The sequence below is a fragment of the Tenrec ecaudatus genome, chromosome 1 (assembly GCF_050624435.1).
Source record: "Tenrec ecaudatus isolate mTenEca1 chromosome 1, mTenEca1.hap1, whole genome shotgun sequence".
NCBI lineage: Eukaryota > Metazoa > Chordata > Mammalia > Afrosoricida > Tenrecidae > Tenrec > Tenrec ecaudatus.
This window is the reverse complement of record NC_134530.1, coordinates 317,701,738-317,708,360: the sequence shown is the minus strand read 5'-3', so window position 1 is coordinate 317,708,360 and position 6,623 is coordinate 317,701,738. Positions and strand designations below refer to the sequence as shown.

The following is a 6,623-nucleotide window of genomic DNA, read 5'->3' as shown; positions in this document are numbered from 1 at the left end:
AGATAGTTCTTAAAAGAATACGATGCCTAAGGCAAACATTCTTTACCAGTTGAGATGAAATAGTGAGATGATAGGAGTGCTGGTATCCTATGGGTTACCTGTTGGGTGGGAATTCCAGGGAGAAAGACAAAGCTTTCTACTCCCATAAACAGCGACAGTCTTAGAAACTCACAGGTGCAGTTCTACCTTGTCTTATAGGGTTGCTATGAGTCAGCATGGACTTGATGGTGGCAAGAGAGAGGTGGCGATGAAGTAGTAAGGAGCCCAGGTAGCACAGTGGTTATACACCAGGCTTCTAACCTAAAGGCAGGCTGTTGCCAACCACCAGCAACTCTTCGGGAAGAAAAGGTGGCAATCTGCTTCTGATTTGCATCTTAGAAACTCTATGGGGCAGTTCTACTTTGTTCTGTAGGGTTGCTATGAATCAACTTGATGGTAAAAGGTATTTGGTTTGAAGAAAACTTCAGGGGATATTTTGGTTTAAAAATTAAAGATTATCTCAGGAAAGACACCGGGTCCTCACTTATTGACATGATTAAGTTTCAAAGACCAGGCTGCTATTTAAAAGTTGGCAATATTAAAAATGGAAGATGACCACATTTGTGTTAGTCTGGGTTGACTAGAGAAACAAATCCAGAGACACTTATATGTGTATAAGAAAGAGCTTTATATATAAAGGGCAGTTGCATATTAAGAAAACATCCCAGCTCAGTCCAGATCAAGTCCATTAAGTCTAATATTAGCTCATATATCCAATACCAGTCTATAAATTCCTCTTCAGACTCACTCAACACATGCAATGATGCCAAGTGCAGGAAGATCACAGGCTAGGGGGTGGAAAGTCTTGTAGATCCAGTGGTAGTAGAAGCATCTAAGCTCTGGCATGGATCTCCACGTGGCTCCTCCAACTCCGGGCCTCTGGCTCCATCAGCGTAGCTCCACTTGGCATGTCAGCAGGAAGATGAAGCAGAGAGAGCTTCCTCCAGTGAGCTACCTATCTCCATTGCACCCCTAAATGAAATCACCAAGCTGCAACCTGACTGACAGTCTAGACTCTATGCTTCACTCTTAGTATCCTCAAGTTGACAGCAGGTTATGTAACCATGACAACATCACATCACAAAATGGAGGATGACTGCATCAATCCATAATTGCTAAACTGCTGAGCATCACGGTTTAGCAAAGGCAACACAGAGCCTTAACGATCACAACAAGTGTTATTCTTGCTTCACAACTCAGCACAAAATTGTCCAATGGTAGATTTTTAAAAAACTATTGTAAATTCAAGGTGCTGGGCAATGAAATAACTGATAAGTGAAGAGTAGGTGTAGTTTTGGTAGTTCATCTAGTCACAATTCCTCCAGAAATTCCAGATTTTGGGATAATTTGTGATAAAGTCTGTTCTATAGGTCTTTGCTTTTGATAAGTATTCTTCTATAGAATCTTTGATCAAAATGTTTGGTAATGGTAGCAGAGCATCATCCAATTCTTCTGGTCTCTTGGCAAGGAGGCACTTTTTGCTCATGGTGGCAATTAGCTATGCATTCTATTTCTTACTCTGATTCCTGACTCTCTTCCTGCCTTTGTTGCTCCAGGAAAAGAGAGACCCAGTGACTCTTTCATTACATTCCAGGAATTAGGACAGAGAACTGAAAACAGCATTAGCCCAGTTAAGTCATGTCCCAGGAAGGCACGATCGTCAATCTACAAATGAACAAATCTCATGATGCATTTGGCTGGACATCAGCAGCCTCAGCAGCATCTCCTCTCTTCCGAAGTTCTTGCTGTAAAATAGATACTGGCTTTGCTTTTCAAGAGAAGCTCGCCTATGACATGACTCAAGAGAAATAAAAGCATGTCCACACAAAGACTTGAATGTTAATGTTCATCGCATCATTATTTATAAAAGCCCGAATGGTCAACAATCCATCGGTACATGGACGAAATGAATGTTAATACAATGCGATCCTATTCAGCATCACAAGAAAATTACTTTTGATACCTACTGCAGTACGGTTGAACTTGACAAATATTATCTTTAATTTAAAAAACAGCCAGGCAGGAAAGACTGCGCGGTGCCCGGTTCATTTATGTGAAATGTCCAGAAAAGATAAATCCATAGAAACTTACACAGGTCGGTGGTTGCCTGGGATCGGGACTGGGAATTTGTCTGCAACCTGTCACGAGAAAACTTTTCAGACGTTTCCTAAAACCAGATCAAGGTGATGGCTACACAATTCCACAACTTACTGAAGGTTTTTGCAATGTCCACTTAAGAGTGGACACACCTTATGTGCTTTATACCTCAGTCAAGTCTCCCCACCCCTTCAAGCACTTGAAAGTGAGATGTTATGGTGGAGGTTGTTTGGCTGCTAACAGTAGTGTTCCTAATGCCTTTTGGGTCGCTTGCTTGTGAAGATGTCAGGGAAATCTGAAGTTTTCTCTGGAGTGGATCCTTTCACTGTGATAAGTGGTGTAGTTGGGCAGCTGTCTATCAACACGTGCTGCACGCTAGGGGCCATGGACTACATTCTATTCTTTTTTTTTAATCTTACACAGCCTTACATTTCAATTTTTTTCTTTAAAAGGAGTGAGTTGTGTGCAGGGGGGTTAAATGCTTTATTGGCAAGAAAAAAAACTGCGCTCGAACCAACTTATTCATCATCATCATCTTCTTCTTCATCTTCATCTTCTTCGTCCTCCTCCTCCTCTTCATTTCCTCCTCGTCTTCGTCCTCCTCCTCCTCCTCCTTCTTTTTCTTGCTTTTCTCGGCCTTGACGACTCCCTTTTTGGCAGCGTCGGGCGTCCCTTTAGCCCGGTACGGCGATATCCTTTTCACATTTCTCCTTCAGCTCGGCGGCCTTCTTCTCATAAGGCTGCTTGTCATCGGCCGCAGTGTTGTTCCAAATCTCTCCCAACTTCTTCGCAACGTCCCCGATGAACAGGCCAGGGTGCTCGCCTTTGATTTTGGGGCGATACTCAGAGCAAAACAAGACAAAGGCCGAAGGAGACCTCTTGGGTGCATTGGGGTCCTTGAACTTTTTTGTCTCCCCTTTAGGAGGGATATAAGTTTTCATTTCTCTCTCATAACGGGCCTTGTCCGCCTTAGCCATGTCTTCAAATGTCCCCTTCTCTTTAGCAGACATGGTCTTCCACCTCTCTGAGCACTTCTTAGAAAACTCTGAGAAGTTGACAGAAGCATCCGGATGCTTCTTCTTGTGCTCCTCCTGGCAAGTTTGCACAAAAAATGCATGGGATGACATTTTGCCTCTCGGCGTCTTAGGATCGCCTTTGCCCATGTTGTTATCTTTTTATTTCGTCCGCGAGGCACAGAGTTGCCCAGTGCCGTCTGGCTCTGCCTGGCCCGGCTCTGCCTGACCCAGCTCTGCCTGACCCGGCGCTGTCTCTATGGAGCTCAATGTACTGCAATGGCTGTGAGAGCGGGAGCCAGACGCTTGCATTCTATTCTTCAAGTAACTTTTCTCACAGGGTGTCTATCACCGGCCGCTATTGTTTCTGTGTCCTCTAGTCCCTTCAACCCACAGTGACCCTCGAGGACATAGCAGAGCTGCGGCAAAGCCTTTCCTTTCTAGGCTGGAGTCCTTTTGCTTTTTATGTTTTGGTACAGACTAAACTCTTAAGGGACTAGAGACCATTTACACCAACAGTGGGAGCAAAACTTCCAATATTAATCATTCGCATTGACAGAGCCACGCCAACCAAATTAATATATGTCATAACAAAGCAAGGAGGACACTGAAGTAGGAAGTTTTTTGTTTTGTTTTTAAAATATTTTATTGGGGGCTCACACAATTCTTATCACAGTCCATACTTACATCAATTGTGTCAAGCACATTTGTACATGTGTTGCCGTCATCATTCTCAAAACATTTGCATTCTACTTGAGCCCTTAATATCAGCTCCTATTTTCCTCCTCCCTTCCCACTCCTCCTCCCTCATGAACCCTGGATAATTTATAAACGATTATTATTTTGTCATCTCTTACACTGTCCTACATCTCCTTTCACCCTAAAGTAGGAAATTTATAGTAGTCCTGGGCCACCATTCATTGGGTACCCTCCAGGCCAGGGATCTGCACCAAAGTTTGACTGCCAGGTTGATACCTTTGGGCTAGAAATCATCTGCTTCTTTAAATCTAGGACGTTTCAGCCTCAAGACCAAGGGCTACAGTTCACATAGGCAGGGGCAGGGGGGTGGGGGTTTCATACTGAGTCCTGATGTGGCCTATGAAGAATGGCGTGCTCCTTGAAAGAACAGAGCCTAAAGTCCCAGTAGTCCATCGCACATGGCCTGGGTCACCAAGGGCTGGATAGAAACCAGGTCAAAAGTGTCCAATTAGCAACAGAGTCCCAGGCCTATTCTCCCGCTGGGTCCTAGGTAAGAATTGCTGTGTTTTTCCGGATGGGAGGTTGCTCCTCCCTGTTGACCCACTAACAGAATTGTCATCGCCTTCCCTGAGACAGACATGCCTCTCCCCCATAGGCTGTTGCCTTTTTTTGTACTGGATCACAAGATCTTTATCCTCAACGAGCCGCAGGTGGGTTCAAACTGCTACCACTTCAGCTAGTGGTCGAGTGCCGAATCATTGCGCCACTCAGGCTTCCTGAATTTATCACCTGTGGTGGTTTTTTGGTGCCACGGAGTCGGTCCCATGCATAGCGAGCCTCTGAGGCTACATCCGAAAGAAACACTGCCCGGACCTTTGACCTCCTCTCGAGACTTGCCACACGGGAGCCCAACCTTGCAGCCACCAGGTCAGTCTATGTCGTTGAGGGGCTCCCCGCGTTCCGCGGACCCTCTGCTTTCCCGAGCCTGGTGTCCTTTTCCAGGGACCGGTCTCCGCTAATTATCACCTGCCCCGCGATGGTTTATGAATTTTGTAGGAGGCAACATTTAATGAGAGCGTTAGCGCTGTAGACGGTAACTGTTATCTCTGAAATTGTTGACGGCACTGTGGCCAACCCAGGACCAGATTCAGTGTCAGAGACGGAGTAATTGGCCTTTCTCTGCGGCTGTTTAGTGGAATTTTCCATTAATGCGCATTAATGCATCCAGATTGGTGTCAGTTTTAAAAAGCAATAGAAGTTTAGAAACGGAACTCAAGGGATATTATCATTTCCTTTTGGGTTTTTACAAAAGTGAGACTGAATGGGGCGGTTCATAATAATGTTGCTAATTGGCCTAGATTGTAACTCAGTTTTGTTTGGGCCATAACCTCAAGAATAATGAGCTTCGAGGACTGTCCTATTAGATTCTTGAAAATATTTCTAATCATGAGTTGTGATATGCATATATTCTCTGCCTTGTCTCGGTATCATCGCAATGCATGCAAATGTATCATTTGATATAAATGACGTCTACACTACATATATTGGAAACAGTATCTTGATGACTTCTGTAACCTACTCTCTAAAGCAATACACTCACTAAAACAAAGTCGCCCAAATGCCTCCGTTGCTCAAACCAGTTTAGACTTCTTTGTAATATAAATGCCATCATAACTGGTTTCTGGTTGATTTCAAATTGTACAACCAGCAATTCCTTGTCCTCCGAGAGCTCAGTTGGTGAATGGAAACAATTGAGAGTCATCAGGGCCAAATTTGCTGATTAAGATGGTTGATCAGATTTGCCAATCTAATTTTTAATTGAAACCAGCTGTCTCTCGTATGGCTGGAGATAGTTACTTGTGTGGTCTACCAAGTACTTTTGAATAACAGTCAGATTTATAAATATCCGATCATTGCTTTCCTTTATGAGGATGGGGTTTCAGATAATATCGAGTGGAGGAAATCCTTTCGTCTAAGAGGCTACCATTCAATTCTTGGGAATAATGAAAATCAAACCCAGACTACCGAGTAGCAATTCAGACATGGGCTCTCAGAATTCCTGGAGAATTAGAGGGGATCCCCCATTCTCCTTGGGGATGCAGCTCCGGCTTCTCCTCCCTCCAAACCATCTTACAGATGTCACAGGCCTGGGCTTTTAAAATTATTCAGCCTCAGATCTAAAGCCTTGGCTCTCATAATTGGACTACTGAGTCTATTCACTAGACCACGGGTCCTCAAACTTTTTAAACAGGGGGCCAGTTCACTGTCCCTCAGACCCGTTGGAGGGCCGGACTATAGTTTAAAACAAAAACTATGAGCAAATTCCTATGCACACTGCACCTATCTTATTTTGAAGTTAAAAAAAAACAAACGGGGCAAAAACACCCGGCGGGCGGGATAAATGTTCTCGGCGGGCCGTAGTTTGAGGACCCCTGAACTAGACTGTTGTTACAGTCAGAGTGACAACCCCCACCCTACCCCAGTGTTCCGTTTCCAGTCTCTCTATGAGGGCCCTGCAGGGAAATGCGGAAGATGGTTTTAGCCGGAGTCACTACCTCGCCCCTCCACTCTGCCTTCTCTGACTTGTAGCAGAAACTCTCTCCCTGTTGATCTATCTCCATTGCTCTCTCCTGGGTGTTGAGGGAGGCCTCTGTGGCTAGGCTGTGATGGCCTTTTGTTTTTGTTTCTGTTTCTGAGGGGAGGGACACCCCCCCCCCCCACCTCACATCGCCACGGAAAATATGGTTTCCTTGCTGCTCCCTGGAGCTCACTCTC

General features: G+C 44.8%; 1 pseudogene; it reads right to left on the bottom strand.

The window, feature by feature from the left end:
- Window positions 1–2,654: 2,654 nt before the first annotated feature.
- LOC142437655 (high mobility group protein B1 pseudogene) lies at window positions 2,655–3,330 on the bottom strand (annotated as a pseudogene).
- Between the last annotated feature and the right edge of the window lie 3,293 nt (window positions 3,331–6,623).